Source organism: Thermobia domestica, chromosome 4 (assembly GCF_964235325.1).
Source record: "Thermobia domestica chromosome 4, izTheDome1.hap1.1, whole genome shotgun sequence".
Lineage (NCBI taxonomy): Eukaryota > Metazoa > Arthropoda > Insecta > Zygentoma > Lepismatidae > Thermobia > Thermobia domestica.
Genome location: NC_137457.1, coordinates 254,847,355 through 254,871,275, shown reverse-complemented (window position 1 = coordinate 254,871,275; position 23,921 = coordinate 254,847,355). Strand labels below are relative to the sequence as shown.

At 34.7% G+C, this 23,921-nt stretch overlaps 1 long non-coding RNA gene across 1 annotated transcript; it reads left to right on the top strand.

The window, feature by feature from the left end:
• The first annotated feature begins 4,992 nt into the window (after positions 1 to 4,992).
• Positions 4,993 to 20,411, top strand: LOC145683991 (uncharacterized). Its single transcript, XR_014131219.1, has 3 exons — positions 4,993 to 9,656; positions 13,026 to 13,165; positions 19,950 to 20,411. It is a non-coding gene; the product is annotated as an uncharacterized LOC145683991 (long non-coding RNA).
• Positions 20,412 to 23,921: the final 3,510 nt, after the last annotated feature.

Genomic DNA, 23,921 nt, shown 5'->3' with positions numbered 1-23,921 from the left:
AAGTCCTGAACGCGGCAACGTCTGACCGTCGCACTGTGTAGTTATCCTATTTAGGACTAGTGCTTTCCGAAAATGTATAGTTTAGCGTCAGACCGGCAGCAACGATGTGAAGTGTTACTTGTCAGTAGTGGTTGAATATGGCACAAATTGAGTAATTATTTTTTAAAGTTGTTCTAAAGTGATTTTTTCTACGTTTTTCGAAGCTAAAATTATTTTGACTATTGAAGTGTTTTTGGTTAAAAAAAAAATGTTATTCTAATATGTGTGACTAAATATCTAATCAGACTTCCAGAAGAAAAAAAAAATTAAATTTGCGGTCACCCGAGTTGAATTTGTCGAATTGAAATACAACTCACTTTTTGACACTCGTGTAATTTGTTCCTTTTTTTTTTTTTCCTTCTTTGGTGTTTCAAATAGGCTACACGTGTTTATTGTCTTAATAATGTTTGCAGTTGCGTTATCTAGTCTTTAAGAATTGTATTTCTGTCCTTTGATCCCGGAATTTCATATGTGACGCAGCAGCTAACAATTTAAACTTAATAATGTCTATTTGTTGAAAGCTAAACAAAACACCATTGATGCTCTTTAGTCTGTTATGGATTGAAAAATAGACAATTAGTTAATATTGTACTAGTGGTAGACATAATTATCTTCAGTAAAATGTTCAGTAGTAATTAACCATAATTTATGTATATTATTATTATTATTATTATTTATTCCTAAGCCTTCGGTGCACTGTCCTTCCGGTTAAAATCGTACTTAATTATTTATATTTAACAAATTAATTTGCCCCTTTCAGCACCAAGGCTATGAGACGTGGACCTATAGCTTAACGTGGGATCCGAACCACATGAGCTTCCATCGAGAATAGAACCGGATCTCCCGCGTTAAAGGCACGTACACTAACCATATAGTCATGAAGGGATCTCGTTTATTATTATTGAGTTTGCCAACCAAGTAACATGTTTCTTCTTGTCCACATCAACCATAGGTTGTGGGGAACATGGAAACTTCAAAACTTCTCTCTGCCTTAGGAGAGCTGTTTTATACTTTGATAAAGTCTCTTCTTCGTAACTGGATCTAAATATTCTATCCTTGGTCTTCCTCTTCCTGGTTTTCTTTCTGCTTTTCCCTCTATCAGCACGGTGATCTAATCAGAGTGCCGAATAAGATGGCCAGACATGCTGTTTCTTCTTTTTCCTGTTATCTTCATGATCTGTCGTCCTTCATTAGTTTCCTTTAGTACTAATTAACATTCCTTTTCTTTCGGTTCATGATATGCGCAGCGTTCTGCGCCAACACCACATTTCAAATGATTCCAGCTTTATTTCAGCTTTTCTCAGTGTCCACGTCTCTGACCCGTAAAGCGCCACGCTCCATACCAGGGTCAAGCAGCATGCAGCTACATAAATATTAATGCTCAAATCTAAATATTGTGACTGTCCTTGTCCTAATAATAAACAGTAAAGGACGTTTATGTTCAGTCATCACTGTCCGTTTTGAAATAATTAAATGGAAATATTATAGATTTTAAGCTGCAATTAAATCGTCAACAATAGTATTAAATCGACAAATTGTTTGCACGCTAATTTGCCATCAGGGAGTGTGGTAGCGCGTGATTGTTTGCTATTAAGAAGTAGAATGAATACTAAGGCATTTGCCATTTATAAATAAGATTATCCATTATCATTCGTTCAGTTTGAAAATACATTTGATACAAATTGCGAGTATTTTATCATTGTTGAGTAAAGTTTAATTTATTCTACAGTTGTAAACAGCTAATGTCATAGTTTAAACTTATGAAACGTGAACTTGAGAATATATACACGAAAGTTTAGTTGAAATGCCTTCGCGAGTTTCAGTGTGGAAAGAAGTGGTTATGATGTGCTATCCGTGTGATTTTTGTCATCAACACCGGCAACGTTAACTTTGGATCCGAATTACATAGTCTCTTAATAGGTAAGAGGTTATCGAATTGATGTAAATGAACAATAAGCTTTGCAGATTATGAAAAGTTAATGTAGTGTTTTAGTGTTGCGATTACTGAATATGTTTCACTTATCCCTACGCGTTTTTTTTCTATTTTAATCTACGTACTAGGCAACCGATCTACGTCCCAAGTAATTGAGCTTATAGATATGGGATAACTACCTATCTGGCAGTCGAGTTTGTATGTTTCATCAAAGTCGTCTACCAGGGATTTGAGACATGGTTGAGTTCCTTATTAATTTGGTTTGATCGAAAGTAACATGACATGCCTAGAAACGTTTTCTTGGATAATTTTGGTTGAGAAAAATGGTGCACAGACAAGTCTTAGTGTGAAAATAAATGCCAGTGAGTTAATTAGTCAATAAACTGAATTAGATGTTTAGTGGAAGCAGGAAGATTATTTTAATCCTTAACATTGACCAATCCATTACTACCTTTTAATGAATGTTTTTATGTACACTCATGTCCAAAATTATTGTCGCATATCTATAACTGTCTTCTTGTAAGAATATAATTTGATAATAATTTTGCAGGGTACTTTTAATACTGATACTATTGTATAATCGGGAAATGTATATTTGTGGTAAATTTCATAGGAAAAGAATTATAAATTCGAAAATTATAATGAGTAAAATAAAATGTTGCTAAATGAACAAGAAAATTTTATTTTTGTTTTATTGTTCTTATTTACTTCTCTTTTGACATGAAATTTGCCACATACAAGTCTTTGCGGATTATACACATACTAACATTATAAGAAATACCGGGCGAATTCGTTATCAAATTATATTCCTAGAAAAACATATTTATAGAGATGCGACAATAATTTTGGACATGAGTGTACCTTATTTTCCTAAGGTAGCTAGGCGAGACTACTAAGCCAATAGAGTAGGTGTGAAATGGATAGTTTTTTCCTCTGTAGTTCTAAATGGTCTCCGGAAGACTGTAAATGAGAGCTGGAAAAGAGGGATATATATTAAAAATTAGAAATAAGAACAATAATCACTTTGACGAGGATTATTTATGCACAAACTATGAGCATTAGTATTTAATTCGAGAGAAACCAAGGAAATTTGACTGTAATTGGAACAAAAGCACGATGGTATGCACTCATTGGACTTACTTGTTTTAGGAAATGTCAAATGCGCCACTTAATTATCTTTGTAATAATTTATTATCAGACTATTCTTGCTTTAGATACCTCAATAATGATAATCAGATGATAGCAAATTACCCGTCAAGGCCCTAATATTGTTGGCTGTATAGTTAAACTTTCCTTGACCAAACTCATTTCGCCAGGTGGACAATTACCGTGTGCGTGGGTTTTCTCGGTGTTCTTCCATTTCCTCCCACTTTATTCGTTTCATCATTGCCTTATTTCTCATCATCACCGTCTCCTTTAGCCTAGCCGGTATAATCGTGGGACGTAAAACTTAGATTTCATTTCATTTTCCCATTCCGCCAGGTATGACGATTGGTGCCCAGGCAATTAGTTGAAAAAAAGGGGGGAGAAGGAAAATGCAATTTCATGTACTTCCAATGTTTCTGTCACGTTGTCTGATTGGCCTAGACACATGAAACAACAAGCAGAATGAATGGAGCAGAGATTCAGAACATGTACGACTTGCGCTCATTGAAGGAAGCGCCACCTCTGGCCTTGGTTGGAAGAGGGAGAATGGTAAATTATGAATATTGTCGAAAACGGTCTTTCTCGTTTCCTCCCATTCAGTCTTCCCCATGCCTTTCATCCACACCTCATAAATGCGGAGATGCATCGGAAATCTGATAGACACTAGATTATTGGAAACAAGATGGTTTCCTCTCAAAAGCTTGCAAGTACAATTCTGGGAATAAATTATTCTGTAGTATGAAATAAAAAAAGGAAAAACGAAAAGCAACGGAAAATGATAAATTGAGTTGAGTTTAATTTAGTTTAGCGTCCCTTTCAGCAGCGAGGTTATATGAGACGTGGACCTACTGATTAACGTGGAATCCGAACCACATGAGCTCCCGCCGGGAATCGAACCCGGGTCTCCCACGCCAGGAAAATGATAAAGTTAACCATCATGTATAAATAGTAAATGATGCCAAGAACGCAAACTTTGATAGAAAAATTTAAATGATATAAGTATATTAATGCCTGAAAACAAGGTAATTATGTACAGCTTCTAGATCTTCCAAAGGTTAAGTGCGTAGTAGCTCCGGCCACTGAAGCTACAAACATAATATAGATGATCATAAGAACCATTCTATATTTTTAATTTGAAATAGGTTGTATTTTTTAAAGGTAAATTTGATATTAGGTCGAACTAATTATTTTGTGAAGAAAAATTTTAACCATATAAATATTCTAAGCTAAGGTTTAACTGCGCGTCACTTAATAGAAGAGATGAGACCTTGCATTTCTGATATGACTATGTTTAGCTTAGCAAGGCCAAACAAGCGACTTGTAAAGGTGAAGTAGCAAATAAATAAAGATTTATAAAAATGGTTATCAAGTTTTAAAAAAATGCATAAATATCTTATATAACTGGTTTCTTATGTAATAAAGGAGATCAGATCCTTGTTTTTTAAATCAAAACAATTGAACTAAGCTAAAAAAAATTCGTTTTACAAAATAGAGATGATAAATATTTACTTTCCAGTTATCAATGCTACTCGCTGTTGTTATTGTTACTATTATTTGGACCATGGGGGCACAGTGGTTCAGTGGTAGAGCGTCACCTCTTGTGCACGGAGTGTTTCGATCCTAGTTCGCGCCAAGTGGATTTTGTGGTAGAGAAACACAGTATTTGTGGGTTTTCTGAGGGTTCTTCCGTTTCCTCCCACTTAAATCATTGTCATTGCATTCATTTCTCATTACCGTCTCCTTTAGCGTAGCCGGCATAATCGTGAAACGTAAAACTGAAAGATGTCATTTCATTTCATTATTTCGACCATGTGAGTTGTGTAAAATTTACAAGTACTTTTATCTTTAAAAAAAAAAAAAAAAAAAAAAAAAAAAAAAAAAAAAAAAAAAACCTGGAAAATACATGTTTTAGGTAATTAATCATATTCTGTATCATAATACTCTTGCAAAGCATAAAACTAAATATACAAATTCATCGTTAAAAATTATTTTTTATATTAAAGTTCCATACTTATGCTCTCTGTTGTCAAATAATTAGGCAGATGTACCTGGGTTTGGCTACCAGTAAGCGCACAGATTTTTGGTATCACCCATCATTATGAGGTATTTGAGAAGCTGTTAAGATTTGAGAAGCTGTTAAGATTTGAGAAGCTGTTAACAGTGCAGATAAAATAACACAGACACCTTGGAAATAGAGACCATGTTTTGGGATTGTGTTTCTGAAGAGTAAAATTAGGTGCATCTTACAATAAATACAATAAACTAACTAAGAAACGCACCAATAATCCTCTGTATGTCTATTAAGCTTGTGTTTAAACAAAGATTGAATATCCATTTCTTGAAGTTTATTGAATTATTATAAATATTGTCGCTTCCTACAAAATATTTAGAAAGAAGGGAGAAAAAATTTGCGATCTATTGGAAAGTAGTTAAGCCTTTACACTTACCTTAACTTGCGCCTTCTAAATACTTAATGTTTCATTAGTTAAAAATCGTTATTCTGTTAGCACTTTTTGTGCACAATGTCTAAGGAAAGAAATTTCCAGTGTTGTTGAGTAGTGATGTATGAAACAATATTGGAAACTACCTTCGAGGTTTAAGAAATTCTAATGTTCTCTTCAGAAACAGAATCCACCATTGGGTTCTATATTGTAATATCCCGGGTGGTTGTGCTTACAAACAATCGACATGTACTTATATTTACAAACATCAACCCTGTGCGTCGAACTACGGATTATAATAGCTGCAGACGACAGAGACAACAGCAACCACTGGTCATGTGACGACGAAGGGACAACAACGCCTCCGCTTCATCTGAAGCACCTATATAACCGAGAGTATTTCAGTGACAACCATCATCTCTAGCTTGCATAGAGCTCTAGGAAACACCTAACCCAAAGCCTCTGGTTGCTCGGAACTGGGCTTCCTCTCAGCTTGCTTGGAGCTTTGTTGCGACTTCTAACCTCCTCTCTGCTTCTGTGGAGCATTGGGGATCCTAAATCCACTCCACCTTAGCTTGCTTCGGAGCTCTGTGAAGGCTGCTCGGGCCTTAGGTCACCTCTCTTTACCCAGTATAAAGAATTTACTTTATAGTGATATTTGTAATATACTGTTTATAGTGCATTTTGTAACAACAGCCGGTAGTGGGGAAAAAACGATTCCGGGCTGTAATTTGTTCAACCTGTACCTGCACAAGTAGAACTACAATAATATGTCAATGAATTCAGATCGGGATTTGTTATTTTTCCATCTTCGTGACCGCCTCGAAGATTGCCTTCACAGAAGTTTTTCTATGCGATTCATATGACGTCTTGTAGTCATCTTTGACTCTTTGTGAAACCACTCGAAAATCCATCGAAATGTTCGGAATCAAGTTGAAGTTAGTCTTTATATATTGACAAAGTAGTGGCCTGTGAAAGTCAAATTAAATAATAAGTCAGAAACTTTTAACTGAGATAAGAACGATCTTACCTTTCATGTTGGGAATTTTAAAAAAAAAAATTCTTCTAAATCATTTTGATGTTCTTTGACACCTTCGTCAATGTCTTCTAGTTTCTACTAAACTGGTAGCATGTCATAGGTTTCTGTCTTCCTTTGGAACCCTTCATGAGATAAAAGTAAATATGTTCACTGCACAAAATGAGTTGAACTTGGCTTTTTTTAATAATAATAATAATAAGTTACACTTGAAACAGTGTAAAGGCTATCGACTTTGTAATAGTGATGACTAGGGCTCGGAACTTGAAGACCTAAAAGTTGCTCAGAAAGGACGTAAAAATAAGACCCAATGTAATTAGAATTACATATTTAATGAAATATGATGCTCAGGAAATACAAGCTTCTAGTAGTATACATATACAGTTGAAAGAATCGGTGCAGTGGTGCACAAACTCTTTTCGGAGTGTCGACTCGTCAAGATTCTTCCGATTTGTATACTGCTCCAAAACCATTTTGAAAGTTTTATTGTTTATCTTTGCCAACGGGATATTTACTCCAACTAACACACTGCAAAAATCTTTGTAAAACGGAGACGACTTAGAATGTCCACTAGTACTTTGTCCTGATAGAAGCTGTTTTTCCTTTTTCTACGCAGCCCGGAAAGCTGCTTTCACGTGTTTCTCACGTCCAACGTGCTATTAGACATGAAATCATTTTTTCTTTTTTTCTGTACTCACTTTCACTTCGCAATATTTTCAGAAAAGATTATTTCCATGCATAGAGAGAACTTCTGCTCCAAATTCAGACACAAACCGACGCAAAAAGGAAGCTTCCTAGGTTTAAAATTTTAGCCATGTTAACGGTCTGTCCTTCTTCCACAAACTGAAATCCAAACTAAAATAGAAAACTTCCCCACCCTCACTCCTCTAGCTGGAGGAGATTGTTACGTCTCCTTATCTGACTTGTGATTGGTGCAGATCTGATCTTATCAGTTCTGCGTTTGAAGAATGTCTTATCTTTACTAAATTTGAATGAATTTTCTTTACTAAAGATAAGATGTTTGAGGTGGTGGTGATTCGAGTTAAGGCCAGTAAATTTGTTGTCGAAAGAAAAAGTACAAAAAAAGACGTTAAGACCTACAAAAAGCTTTTAAAAAGATCAAACAAAATAACGTCGAAAAAGGTGTAAAAAAAAAAATAAAAAAAAAATAAAACCCACCATTTTCTGGCCTACAATGACCCGAAAAGAGCATATATTAAACCTCATCTTCGGGCACTCGTTAAAAAAAAAAAAAAAAAAAAAAAAATTAACTTCCGGACCTTAGTGATGACACAGAGGGGAAGTCGAGCCCTCCATGTTTATGCTCTCCCCCGACATGTTGTATTGTAATGTATATGTCAAAAAATATAAAACTATCCTTTTCGCTATTTTAAAAAAAATGCCTTCCCAAATTTTGTCTTTGTTTCCGCTTGTCCATCCCCTCTTCCCTCAAGAAATTCCAACCGGCACCGTCAATTTTTGTAACGAAGACAAGGTTAATAAATTTTGTGACTTGAGGATGATTTCATCTTTATTTTTTCTGATAAAAAGTTTCACAAAAAGGCTGAAACTTACATGATGTCAGCAATTTATTAGTTAGTAGAAGACCTTGATGAAGATCTGAGTGAACATCGAAATGATTTGAAAGTTTTTTTTTTTTTTTAATCTTCTATATCTAAGTTATAGCCACAGTTAGCAGAAATTTTCAGATCCACACATATTATTTTCATTAATTAAGAGTGTAATTTTTAATATAATTGTAATTACACTTATCAAGCAAAAAAGTCTTCATGTTCTCACAAATAGAGATGCACATTGCATGCCTACTACACTTATGCTTCACTTCCTTCTTTACATGATCCACTCACAATGAAAAGATTATTTAGAAATGTTGAGAAAATCGCCCTTTGTTTCGTTGTTTTTAACTGTGGATGCACAAGATTGACTTTCAAAGTGAAAATATGCAGTTAGGTTAGAAATCGAACGCGAGTCTCTGCCTTCGGTTTATCCATTACACTATCCATTCTTCCCCAAGGTCAGTTACACACCTTTACTGCTGAGAGCGATACTCTAGACCTGAGATTACGAGTTCAGTGTTTTGTGCTTAGACTAACATAGAATGGTGGTTATCGCACTAACATAGTAAGCCAGAAACCGGGATCGATCTTCGGACAAGTCACATATTTTCACTGTTGGAAACGTATCATTATACGTAAATATGATGTGACGGTAAGGCTAATCGTTTTTCAAGTTTAAATTATTGAATTACTATATGACCCTTAAATAGTAAGCAGTTCATTCTAGTTCTAAAGTATTAACAAATAAATCAGTAGCTCTTTTTAAGATTTATCACAGTGCAGAAATTTGAATGTCTTATAATTGTAAGATCAAAAATTGTTGTTACAGATTTTTGAGTTTCGGAAAATATGTTAGTTTATAATGCATTTTGTAAGTTCTACAGTATTATTAGCGCTTAACGAGAAACAAGAATCTTCAGAGATGAAACATAGCAATCAACAGGTCTCATTAAACTGGACAAAGTGTGTGCATGCGTGTATAGTTCTTGAAAAAAATGTGAAAAAACAATATTTTTGTAAACGTAAAATTTGACGTGATTCGAGAACCATACTACTATTAATAGGAAACTTAATATTGAGAGCTCCCTTGTAGCGAAGCCATTAATGTACGCACTTGTGGCGTGGAAGACCTGGGTTCGATTCCCGGAGGGAGCTCATGTGGTTCTGATTCCAAGTTAAGCTATTGGTTCACGTCTTATATAGCCTCCCAGCTGAAAGGGACGCAAAACTTAAAATCAAATCAAATCAATGTAATACTAAAGTGTACCTTCATCAAGTTCTTTGTTATGATATCAAGATGATATAGTGCATAGTAAGCTTAATGAGATGTAGCCGAAAATTAACTCCAAAACTTTAATTTCTGTTTAAGGAAAATGATATCCAAAGATGAGACATCGGTTGATTGATCACACAAAGCTGAACAAAATGACTTGGTTGGTCTCATTCCTGGTTTTCGAGAACAAATATTGTTATGGTACTAAAAAGTAGGTCTTTTGTTGCCAATAATAATCGATAGGTTTTATTCTGCTTAAACAGATTGTTTTTTATGTTGCTAATAATAATTGATAGTTGTTATTCCGCTTAAAGAGAATGTTTTTTTTATGTTGCTAATAATTGATAGTTTCTATTCTGCTTAAACAGATTGTTTTTTATGTTGCTAATAATAATTTATAGTTTTTTATTCTGCTGAAACAGATAGGTTTTTCATTTGTTCACTGTATATGTTAAGAAAATTATATTGCAACTGCAGTTCTTTTTTTTTTTTTGTTTGTTTGTTTTGTTTTGTTTACGAAACATATGCTTTTGCGCCACTCTATATTATAAGTTTGAGTTTCACAAACCTGCACTACAAAGACGAATCTCAGATTTTTATACGTTAAATGAGTTGTTCCCGATGATCAATTAATCGCTAAAAGACTAGGTATTCTTATCGCTGGAGTTTCGTGGTAGACGCTGACCTCGACCAATACTAACATGACTTCTACGATAAATCCTGAAATCTCCCATTGGCTTACAAAACCATTTTGTCATATCCGTACCTCACCATTAATTGAAGTGCTAAATACTAGTTAGTAGGTATTATTAAAAAAAAATTTTTAAAAAAAAGAGAGAGACAAGGACTGTTAAAGAAATGAAAAAACATTATCATACGAATGATACTAGTGCAGTGCAGGGTGGCGACACTTGGTTCCCAAAAGATTATTTTACCTATCTGTAAACAACGTTTACGTAAAAGAGAGAATTTGGCCTGCTTATCAAGTGCGTATGTTCCTTGTAGACTTTGTGAACAGCTATGCGAAGCATATCTAACCTTACAGGTGCTAGCCAAAGAAACATGCATGGGTATACTAGTAAATATGCTTTCTCAATACCAGGTCCTTCAGTCACAATCGGGTAATTATGTCATAATCAGGTTAATATTTCTATTATTGTACTCATTCACCTTTAGTGTAATCATTTACATTTTTTTAAACATATTAGAATTATCAATATTCGGGTTTTTCGACATATTAACGAAATATAGAGACCAAAAAGATAAATTATTTAGTTAAATTTTTGAAATTCCTTATAAGTACAGGGTGAGTCAAAAGTCCTTGGACACCTGCATAAGTTTGAAAATCGATTAAAAGCCTAATAATAAGCCGTATAATAACCAAAAGCCTAATTGCAGACTCGGAATCCCAATCAGTCTTATTTCCGATTTCAGTCTTTTTCTAATGGCTATTCCTAAGGGTTTATAACAACATATAAGTAATCACCAAATATTTAATGACTTTATGGAACTATTGATAAAAGAATTTTAAACAGCAATGTCGAAAACGCAATGACAACAGAAAGAAAAAAATAGTTTCTAATACTTTTTTTTTTTTTTTTTTTCAATATAAATCTATCCAACATCACTCATATGAACTCACACTGTTTTGTAATATACTATTTATAGTAAATTACTAATAAACATTCGTGAAACAACAGATATTGCTTATGAATACATAACTTTTTTTTAAAAAAATACTTCTCTCCTTTTATTTTCTTTTTTTCGAAATGGTTAAAGAATAATTATACATTAAAGATAATCATTTTGTCACATGATTGAGTACTGAGTATTCCTATCAGTTCTCTAAATACTCCTTAGCAAGAATCATTTTGAAAAATGGTTGAGTATAAATATTCTTATCAGTTCACTAAATACTCTTTAGCAATTCTAAATTTTTAGGATATAAGCGACAGTTCATACAATAGATAAAATTAAGGACATTAAAAAATATATCAATTGTTACGATATTCAGTTTCTCCTTTCTTCTTACTTTAACAACTGAAGTCTACTCAAAACTTTTGGCATGATATCTTTAATACACGCTGAAGACCATTCTTAAGTTAAGAAGCAATAATGACTAATATATGGGTCTCTGTTTTATATATATATAAATGATGTAACCTGGGGCGTTGTTCTAATTTAATACAAAACTGAGTATCGTTTCTTCGCTGCATTCTGTTCTTAAGGCTGGTTGGAAATTTTTAATTCAGGTGCTACTAAAGGTAGTGGGTGTTCGTTTTCCATACAATAATAGCCTTTCAATTTACGTACTAGCAGATGTCGTGTCATTAAAATCCACGTTTTATACGTTTTAGGTGTTGGTTTGCATATCTTTAGACGGTCCATAGAATTGAACCATTTTCGGTTTGAATGAAGGGTTAACGGAGGAGATGGAATCTATTCTTGGGATGCTAAATCGATTGCAAAAAAACTTGCAGTTTTTGTTTTGATACATGTCAACTAACGGACGGACGTAGTCATTCTGTAAGATACTATTCATAGCATAGTTTGGAAGTCTAAAAACTGCTAGTGTTAGGAGACTTATAGTCTACGCTGTTTATTTGCAGAATTTCCTCTACGTTATTGTTTCGATGAAGAAAATAATAATAATAATAATAATAATAATAATAGAACATGAAACATATGTACAGGCAAGGAAATCTAACCTTATGAATTAATTTTAAAAAATTTTGTTAAGCTATTATCAACTTTTTCTAGCGTATAGATCTCAGTGTAACCAACTACCGACAAAAAAAGAAAGCATGTTTTGCCACTCTCATATTGATTTGATTCATAAAGTTGAAATTCGCTTGCCTATAAAAGTGTGTATGTATGATGTTTTGCCATTCTGGTATAGAAGTAGTAATAGAATAAAAATAAGAAGTAATGAATCTCTTCCGCATCTATTAAATAAGTAGCTTTGTAATCAAAGAACATGTAAAATCGTAATAATTTACCAGAAACAAAATAAAGGCAAATTGGACAAAGTCTGCGGCCAATAAAATTATATCTGGGTAAAGGTAAAAGAAAAGGAGGAGAAAATAATCGAATTGTTGACTTAACGTTGGATCGGAAAGCCTAACATTTGCTTACATAAGTTCAACAATATCTGTTTATTTTTACTACTTGTTCCCCCAAACCAACGATTAGCTTTCCACTGTAGATTAAAATCGTTCTTAATTAGAAGTTGTAATTGTTTACATATAAGTTTTTAGTTTGCTCACCAACTAATTTTGGGTTACACAAATATTAATGCTCAAATCTAAATATGGTTATGGTCGTTGTTCTATTTTGAAATAATTGAATTGAAACAATGCAGTTTTAAAGTTACAATTAAATCGTCCCAATAGTTTTATATCTGCAAGTTACCCTGCATGGTAGTGCTATCTATTGACCGCATGCAGACAGCACACGCAGCAGAGCGGCAAGTGTTAACTGTTAGGAATTAACGTTGCTCACAGACTGAGATATTTTCCTTCTATAATAAGGGTTGTAGAAATCATGAACCAGCTTGTGATATTTTCTCCTTTATTTTCAGGTTACTACATGAGTTTAGTCTACGCAAAAGCACTTTTGCGTGACAAAGAAATATATCTGAAAAAGCTGTTGAGTGACCTGAATTATGCGGAAAAGTGACGCCACTGATAGTATGCATTGGCACTACTGCTGAAGGATAAAGTAAGTTTTGGTTTTTTTGTTTTGTTTTGTTTTGTTTTGCTATAAGTGCGCAGAGAGAGTCAATGCTTTGGGACAGTAACATAAAAATGTTTGATCTGTGAGGTGTAGTTCTGTGTGTTCCTCTCTTTCTTACATGGGTCATTCAATATATAAGTTCCTCTAAGCTATAAAATATAGGCTTTTGCCTAACCATTGCACTAATTTGTCCAAACTCTTTGCAAAAAATGAGAGCTGTGGCTGTTTATCTCACTCCTCATATTCCACTTCACTTCATCTGTTTCGAAACGTTCGTCTTGCAATGCAGACTTTAACACCAGAAAAAGATGGAAACAACTTGGTGCTAAATTGAGGCTGTATAGAGAATGAGGTAGCAGTTCCCACCTAATTCTCCAAGTTTGTGTCTTGATTGTGTGGTGAGTGCAGGTAAGTGTTATCGTCCAGAAGAGACCAGGTCGTCACTTATGTCGAATTGCGTTTCCCTAAAGAAGAATTTAAATTCGATATAAGCAACCTGGTGTCCTGTCAACTGGTGGTGGTGACGAAGAAGTAAAGCGGAATATGTGGAGTACTAAATAGCCAGAGCCCTGATTTTTTGCAATGGGTTTGAAGAAATTGGTGTAACGATGAGACAAGTGCCTGAATCTCAATGAGGATTATGTGGAGAAGTGAGGAAGGATCCACTTTCGCATGTATGTATAGTTTACAAATGTATCTTAAAAAATAAATTGTTTATAGTTTAGGGAAACTTATATATTGAACGACCTACGTAATATGGATTCTCTTTTCTGTTTCAATGAAAAAAAACATAAATTAGAGTTATGGATTGGACCAAAGAATTTCCGTTGATGCACCTTCTTATTTTTTAACGATGTTAGTTTTTTAATTGAAACATGAGCAAAACTGGCGAATCGCGATATTCTCTCTCTAATTACAGTCTGCTTCACGAAACGAACAGGATTTGCGTGCCATTTTGCCAGAATGTGATTTAGTAAATGTAGGCAGTATAAAATAAGTTATTATTCAGATTTTAGCTAATGAATTTACCCTTAAAATAATGTTCCTTATATGCACATTCAATCCCAACTACAATCTGTAGAATAGCAAATGTAGTACTTTTTTATGAATATAATTTTCATGTTATTTTTTCTTCATTATTCATCATCATGCTTGTTTATAATGTACAGGAGTTGTTTATTTTAAACACATGTAAAATAATAATAATATGAAGTTGAATTGTAGATTTATTGATTTGGTTCGACTTTTATTTCATGAATTTAGTGGGTTTTTCTTCGCTACTGAAATACTATAGAACTTCTAAATTGCTATGTTATTTGATATATGCAGAAGTTGTATTGGGTCCTTCCATGTCAAAAGGACCAATTCCAAAGTTGGTCCCAGTTGGACCATTCTTTGGTTGCATTGATAAGGCCTTTCAAAGAGAGGCCACTCATCTCTGCTTCTGTGCGAAAGTGCAAAGGTGCTAAGTTTACCCAGCGTTTTTGAAATTTGTATTAAACATAAAGACCTGGTTTTATGCATATGTGGACAACTTTTGATACTGATTCAGAATGTTACAAATTAGCCGTTTAAGTATACTTTAGTAGAGGTATAGTAGAGGTAGTACTCTTGAAAGTTGACCAAAAAAAAGTATTTGGCCAGTTCAGAGAGCACACATTGAACACACCATAACTACCTTGTAAATGCATCAATTCAATCAAAACTTGGAGGCATGATTCCAACCTATGATGTAATGCGAATTGAATCCAGTTGCCACTGACCAGCTAGATCCAAAGATATGCACTTGCAAAATTGGTCAAAATCTCATAAATGCAAATGAGGGCAGTATCGCAACTATACCCTCTTCAATCTTATTTTTATTGCCATGGCTGGAAAGAGCATACTTCAAACTTAAGAAGCTATAGAGTTTAATTTTAGTACTCTGTGTCTTAGTTTAAAGAAAGGAAAAAAAAAAAAGGCTTTGAGAGTTATCATCGACAGAATGTTCTATAATATTATATAATGTGCTAGAACATTGTAAAATATGCTATAAAATTATAGAATATGTTAGAATATTATACCTTGTGGAATATTCTAAAATATTCTATAATTCCGTATTACAGAACATGACAGAATGTTTTAGAAGAATGTTTTTCTCTTATTCTTACTATTCAATACCATTCTTTTTGCGTAGGCACAGACAAGAACATTCATCATCCCCAAAACAAGCTAAGGATATTTTGTTTAATTTCGTCATTGATCTTTTTACCCTTTCCTGTTAGCAGAAGTTGCAAAAAAATGCCAGCTCATCATTCTAGTTGAAAAAGCTAATTCTTAATTTGTTTCCCTATGGTCCAGCTACTTGGAGCCAGGATCAGAATTTGAACTTTCTGGGAGTGTCTTGAACTCTGAAGTGTAATTTTAAGTTCTTGAATTTAATTCGATGTTCTTACATTTTTGGTACTCCGTCTCGTTTGTATTTTAACAATATCGGTTTTACACATGAGCAACTGCTGCGATCACCTGAGTAATGCTATCCTGGGCCTTCTGACCTGCGCATAATATAACCCATTGAATCCCTTTTACCAATTCGGTGAAACTTCAAAAGTGACTTTTCAAGTGATGATAATGATGTATTTGCTATGTAGCAAGCATCTGCAGGATCCAGGTCTTCAGTAGACGCTAATTCTTGCTCATCCTGAAGTTCTAAGTGCTTTTGAACTAGTTCCCGTCTACACTTGGCACATATTTTGTGACCTGGCTTGAAAACATTGCCAGTCAGTAGCTTCAACCTATCGAATATTCATATGGTGATTAGTTGTAAACCCTTCTTGACTATGTGCTTATCGTTACCAAATGGGTTGCAGAAGGTCTTTTGTAAGAATTGAAATTTGGTCAGCGGGATAGCATAATGACAAGAACAAATTTGGACATCTTCAGTAAAGTCAAGCCTAGATGTGCGTTGTAAAAGCTCCGCGTCTATTGATGACATTTCTTTATCTGCGTTTCCAAAACAGCAGGTTACAGGTGTATTTTGATTTAATTTTCTGGCATATTTAGGATTAGCCACAAATATACTATCTACAATGTTATCACAAGCAAACAACTTATCATTAGATCATGCAAGAGCTTAACGAATACGGGTAGCAGCGCAGCCAGTTCTAACATCATAGGGTTTATATGTGTTTTCAATTTGTTTTCTGGACTTCAAGCACATTTTAACATATTTTAAATTTTCTAAATTGCCTTTTATTACTATTATTATTATTATTATTATTATTATTATTATTATTATTATTATTATTATTATTATTATTAATAATAATAATAATAATAATAATAATAATAATAATAATAATAATCTAATCTTAAACCACTGAAAATAAACAATAAGAGTGACACATTCTTGTAAAATATTCTATCATGTTCTGGAACATTACGGAATGTGCTAGAATATTATACAATGTTCAACATTCTATAATGTTCTAAAAATTCTATAATTTTATAGCACATTCTATAATGTTCTATCACATTATATAATATTATAGAACATTCTGTAATGTTCTACAGCAATTTGACTATGGCTATTCGAGGATGCGTTTCCGATGCGTTGCCCCCCGCAGCGAACGCGACCTAGGAGGCTACTCAGTAATTTTACTTTCGCCAGAGTTATAAATCCTACTGAGAGCCAGTCAGTGTTTCCAGGCCTTACTGCCACATCCTTATTCTCATTCATGCGAATCACCAGAAATAGGCCTATTGTGTTACATAGATTTTTCTGTGATTAGGTAATTTTTCAGAATTTCCTTGTATTTTTGTGAATTTTCTTTTGTTATACACGCACATACTTTATAATAGAAAGTTCCAATACTCTGCACAAAGCATCTTGCAGGCAGTTGTTTCTTGCTAAAATCCCCTTGCCTGGCAAACACGTATTTCCTTTTTTTTCTCTTGCTTTAGACATATTTTATTGATTTACGGAACAGCAGGCGGTCTATTGTTCCGAAACGCACCAAATACGCTCCAGCCGACTATTCTGCGCTTTTTTTATTACTTGCGCATTTGCAGCACATTGTGATTAGCCATCCACATTTAAATACTTGGTCAGCATATGTGTATGGCTATTCGAGAATGTTTCCTATGCGTTATCCCACAGCGAACGCGACCTAGGTGGTTACTCGGTAATTTTACTTTCGCCAGAGTTATAAATCATACTGTGAGCCAGTCAGGGTTTCTAGGTCTTTTTTGCCAGGTCCAGGTCTATAATAGCAGAGTTCCAATACTCTGCACAAAGCATCTTCCAAGCAGCTGTTTCTTGCTAAAATCCCCTTGCCTGGCAACACAATTTTCCCTTTTTTCTTGCTTTAGACATCTTTTAAACATTTCGAAAATTTACAACATATTACATTAAAATTTTTAACGAAAATTATTGTGGAACATATTTTTGAAATTGAGGGGGGAAAGGAGGTGAATTAACTCTTTCGCTGCTCAGATTTTAATCTTAAACTGTTGGGATATTCCCTGTTCCATAAAGAAAATATACATTAAGTTTTTTTTTTGTTTTTTTTTGGGGGGGGGAATTGTCTAGCGTGTACATTTGTAAACTTCCTACATGGGATTAATTTTTCCCCTTTGCACCCCCTCCCTCGCACCGCCCTTCCTTACACTGAATTGCAAACCCACAACCAACAAACAAAATGGTAATTTGTGCAAGTGGAAGGAAGGAAGACACGTACGAAGTTTTACGAGAGTTATCGTGAAATAGACGAGACGGACACACAAATATCAATCGAGTCAAATAGTAGACTCTTCGCTAACGCTCGTTTCAATTAGATTTTGCCTTTGAGATACAGAATTAAGCCTAAAGTTTAGCTAGGTTATACATTTTTATCTTTTTTACTGATAACATTACCCCATTAACAGAATTGAACGGTGTTGAACATTACGCCATCTTTGATTTCTAACCCATACTTTTTATTTGAAAGAGTATTTTTGTGTTATCTTTGAAATGATCTAGAATATTAATGATGTGATTTTACTAATTTCTTCAACTTTAAGATGTTCTTTACATTAGATGTTAATTTAATATTATTTGAAATAAAATTGATTATTAAATATTAAGATTATATAGAACAAAATTAACTTTCACGAAGTAAGGGACATGTAAATAGGTTTGAAAAAAAAATCAAAATCAAACCATAAAATTCATCCAGCCGTTCAAAGAAAACGAAAATAATTTCCCATATAAATCGAAGGGCTAAAAACAAAGATTAGTACGTTCTAAACACAGTTAACCCTAAGTTATAAATAGATTGTGAATTTGTCTTCTGTTGATAATATAACGTTGCCTTAAGTACATAATAAATTACAAATAGTATACGTGGCTTGGCTAAATAATAATAATAATAATAATAATAACGCGACTGGCAACCCTGTCAGTAGTTTACATGGAGCAGTGGGGAGCGTATGCGTGCAGAGCAACCTTGAACCTTCGAGAAAAGAATGATCTACATGAGTTGCTGTTCTCATTCGGGTTTAGTCTATGCAGCAGTTGGAGAGGTATGCAATCGTGTTGCCGGTAGAATGGCAAATGTGAAAATTGAGCAAGGCATTAACTTGAAATTCCTTGTGAAATTAAAGAAATCCTTGAGTGAATGAAACTGTCGCAGTATGAGTATGGTGATAATACGAAGTTACGTAAGCGAATGTTTAAGTGACACAAATGCTTCAACGAGGGATGCGAGAACGTTGATGATGATGATGAAAGATCGGGCCATCCTGTCACAGCAACAGAGGAAAATGTGGCAGAGTGACTAACATTGTTCGGAAAGATCGTAGGATCACCATTTAAATGATAGCAGACATAGTGGGCATCGATAAAGAAGACTGTCCACGCAATTCTACATGACCATTTGAACACGCGCAAAGTTTTCGCTAAAATAATACCAAAAAAAAAAAAAAAAAACTCACGCAGGGGCAAAAGGACTTCTGGAAGCACGTGTGTTCAGTGACACAATGGAACGTTTGGGAGCAGAACTGGATTTGTTAACGAAAATAGTCACTGGTGACGAGATGTAGATCTTTCAGTATGAGCCTGAAACGAAAAGGCATCGATGCACTGGAAAACTTCCTCATCACCGGGAATGAAAAAGGCACGCAAGAGCAAATCGAAGGTAAAGGTCATGTTCATTGTGTTCTTTGATATCAATGACCTGCTTCTGATTGAGTGGGTACCATCAGGTCAGACTGAATAAGCAGTATTATCAGCAGGCTTTGGTGAAGCTGCGAGAACGCATAAGAAAGAAAGACCCCTGTTGTGGAAGAACAGTAAATGGATTATGCATCACGGCAGTGCTCCTTCGCATACTACTTTGACTGTTAAGCAGTATCTGCCAGCTTAAGAAGACTCCAGTGTTGAAACATCCACCTTATTCACCGGACTTGGCGCTGAGCGATCTGTTTTCTTTTTCCGCCCTCAAGGGAACTCATTTTCAGACTGTGAAAGAGATGAAGCAGAAAACAGCAGTAGTACTCAGGACTATAAGACTCAAAGATTTCCACAATTGCTCCCAACAATGGAAACTTCATATGCAAACGTGTATAGAAAAGGGAGGGGAGTATGTTTAAGAGTATCACCTTGAATTTGTAAGTTTGTGACAATAAACCATATTTTTGGCACTAGTCCTCCCGTTATATTTTAGCGAGGCCTCGTATATACTTCTATGAAATTTTTATTTCTTGTTTGATAAAAATATTTTTTTTCCTCATTTTATTGATTTTTTTAAAGTTACTTTCAGGGCTGTTACTCAGTTCAGATGGCAGAAGAAACCATGGACATTTACGTGATTATTTTCAATTTACTTCGATGTGGAAGGAAATACAAGAGAAATAAGTATTGTGCTATCTACCTCAGGATATTTTTTTTCCAGAAGTAAAAGAACTAAAAGTAAAGAATATCAGAAGTCACGTGTATCAGATCTTAATTATGAGTATAGCATAGAGCTGGTTCTGGAGAGATCATACTTGTGTGATCCTGGTGTTAGTGAAATGAACTTACTTTTGATACTAAATATTTTAGTTTCGTCTTACCAATGGTGCTAATGAAAGTTGTTGAACCTAATAATGTAAGTTAAAAACACATCGAATGTTTTGTATAAACTGTTTGTAGATAACTTACTTTTTTATGTACATAATAGTATTTATATAGTTAATATATACATCTATTTATTAAAATGTGATGTTATTTCTAAACCTTATATTTATTATTTCTGTGTAACTTTCGGAAAGTTTCGAGAATAATACCAGAACAAATAAGTATGCTGCCGAAGTACAATGACTAAATGTATTGCGTTAGGGCTCAATTCTTGTCATATGTTTGGAACGGGGAGAGAAGGAGAGTATGGTGATTTGGTAGTAAAGAGTTTATCTTCAGTATGAAAGTTTTCTAATTCAACCCAAGGCCATGAGAATTTGTGTCAACATAATGACTCCAGTAATTTTATACACTCTTTCTGTTTACTGCCTATAATATTTAATGTACTATTAACTGTATTGTTTCGGTAATTGTACAAGTAATGCCAATCCTTTACTCGGACAAACCTGACCAAGAACGGAGTGGCTAAGTCAAGAACGCTCAAACAAGGAGATTAGTGCATCAAGATACCCGAAACATTTCCCAGATATTTGAGAAATAACTGCTATATATCATTCACATACACTCATGCACTCATACAACCTCCATTTACTGTGGCTTGAGGAGCATTGCCATGCCATCTTTTGACAGAGTCGCCGAACTACGATTCCACAGCTAAAATGTCAATGCCACTGTAGATACTTTCCTTACAGGCACTTTTTCCATGAGTTGCATTTCTGTTTCAGTTATCTCAATGTCAATACACTAAACGTATTTTTCACGCTTGAGCTTCGTGATGAAAATTCGTGAGTGCAGTTTTTTTTTTTAATTATTTTTTTTTAAAAGGAGACTGAAGTTTAGCATTCCTTTTCAGCACTGAGGCTATATTGAACGTAGACCTACAGTGTAAGGTAAATCCGAATAATACGTTCAAGAATGCTCTCCCATCGGGAATCAAACCAGTGATATTGTGCACCAAAGCCACGCGCTTGCCTCTAGACTATTGGGCAGAGTTGTTGGTTTACAGGTCAGCCTTTCTTCCAGATAATTTTGTCCGGAATAGAGAAAAAATGAAACGAAATCGTTCAGTTTTACGTCACATGGTTATGCCGTGTAGGCTAAAGGAGACAGGATGATGAAAACGGGAGGAAACGGAGTAACTCCGAGAAAATCCACGCACGTAGTGTTTGTCAACCACGAATCCCATCTGGTGCGAGCTGGGATCAAACCAGGTATCCCGTGTACCAGAAGTGAACGCTCAACCGCTGTGTCACCACAGCCCTCCAAATGGCTTTACGTGTAACTATAGGCAATATTTTACGTTTTTCCTTCTACACTTTCGTATAGGATTACTCTTTTTCTTCCATTTTAGGTCAAACACCTACAAACACTGAAAGACTTGCAGGGCTCATAGTGTCTTTTTTTTTTTTTTAACTAAAAGTTACTTCTTTTCAAATTGGGCACTAAAAGTTTTTTTTTTTTTTTTTTTTTTTTTTGTTTGTCACTAAAAGTTACTTTTTTAGGGGCTAAAGTCATTTTTCGTGTGATTTATGTTTTGCATCGGCAGTTTTCTAAGAAAACAAAATATAAAAATAAATGGAAAAAGATAGAAACTTGTTACTTTTTACTCTTCTGAAAACTTCAGTACTTGTTGTCATGTGAACCAACTCAGCTTTATTCTCACTTCAGCCTTTATTCTTTCTATTTTTGTAATTCATTTTAAAAGTTCATACTAAGGATGTAAACATAATTCACGTTCTTTACATTGTTCTTATCGTGTTAAAGGAGGATGACATATATTACCTGTTCACAGTTTACTTTTCATTGTATGCGGGATGTTGATAGAGAATGCATTCCAAGTGAAATCAAGTCAATTTTGAAAAATGTAGTTTCATCGTCAGCGATTTTCCTCGTGTTTTGATATGTTACGAGGCATCACGAGAAGTGTTGAAATGCAAAATGGCAGATGCCCATGGTTCACCGTTTCCAAGATAGAAGTCACTGAACACATGAAAAATGCTTCGAATACTCATATATTAAAATATTTGTAGTTACAGTTTGGTGACTGTGAGGAACATGAAACTTTGTCACAGTACACATAGTAATAAAGAGGAACATACAAAAAAGTAAGAAACCAATATCACCAATGTTGCCATCACATGGCGGGTCAAAGCTAAGGTCATTAACGCTAAAGTGAGCCAAGTTTGGTCATCTTTGTGAAGTAGAAGGGGAAATAACCACTAACGTTTATTTTGTGACTGACAACCTTGGACCTTCCTCAGAACATCGATGTATATTTCAGCTGGTAGTATGTTGCCCCTATCGGCCATATTGCAAAAGGGCCTCGAGAAAAGTTGTTCAGCATTTGAGAAAATAACCTGCCGTTGTATGTCTCCTTGCACAACAAATATAATTTGGTGGTTCACAGTATTGTCCGAGTTATCAAAGATGCAATATGCCTATATTCAGATAATGAAAAACATAGTCTAGTAGTACGTGTAATATAAATGTCTATGATTACAACTCATGTGTTCATTATATATTTTAAAAAAATATCAATAGATAGTTGACATGCAAAATTAATGCTTACAATACCATATAAAAGGAAACATGTTAGTGATCCACATGCAGTAGTGGCAAAAATCAGTGTCAGTCTGGGGACCCTGTCTAGTAGTGGAATTCATTCCAGAACATTGCATCTGCCATACTTATTCTATTGTATTGTGCTAGCTTGAATGTGTTGAGTGGTGTGTAAGTCAAACATCACTGTAACTGTTGCTGTGTGCTCTGTTGCAGAAATGTGGTAGTCCTACCAGGATTATGCAGTGCTCTGTTGGACTTGGAACTGAGTTGAGTTGATTTTAGTTTAGCGTCCCTTGCAGCAGCGAGGCTATATGAGACGTGGACCTACTGATTAACGTGGAATCCGACCACATGAGTTCCTGCCGGGAATCGAACCCGGGCCTCCCACGCCGACTTGTAAGTGAAGACAGTTGTTACATCAGCTTATAAAGCTCATCTGCACAATCACATGTCATCATTGCTACATGTCGCATCGTCCGATAAATGTTGAGCATGTTTGATATGTTTTGTTACCAAGTAAATTGGCATGCCATATATGGATAACCTTTTATGACATGTGGTGCATATTGATTTACCAGGAATTAGTTCTATTTCTTGGGTACTGTGTTTCTTCGCAAACTCAACAGTGATTCCCTTCAGGTTCTTTTTTAATACCTTCTTATGAACATGTGTGGGATCACAGCCCGTCCGTCCATACAAATGGTAGTACTTTGCAAGATACATTTTCTTGTGGTGCTCACACACAGTTGGGTCAATCCAAATGAAATCAACCAGTGATGGTTGCTGACAAAATTGAGTTTTTGATTATTATTTTTTTACCTAAGTTTGTACCATATTCTGGGAGTTGGAAACGGGTATTCATTTATTTATTAGCGCGCAGATTTTGTCGTAGTGACCATTTTGTATAGGCGCCTGAGCGTATTTTGAACTTTTCAGAGGATTCCGTTAAAGGCTGTAATATTTTAGGTTTTAAAGATAATGAGTTCAAACCATATGAAAGATGGAATGGAAAACATTCTGTGCTCTGTGGACATTGAGACGTAC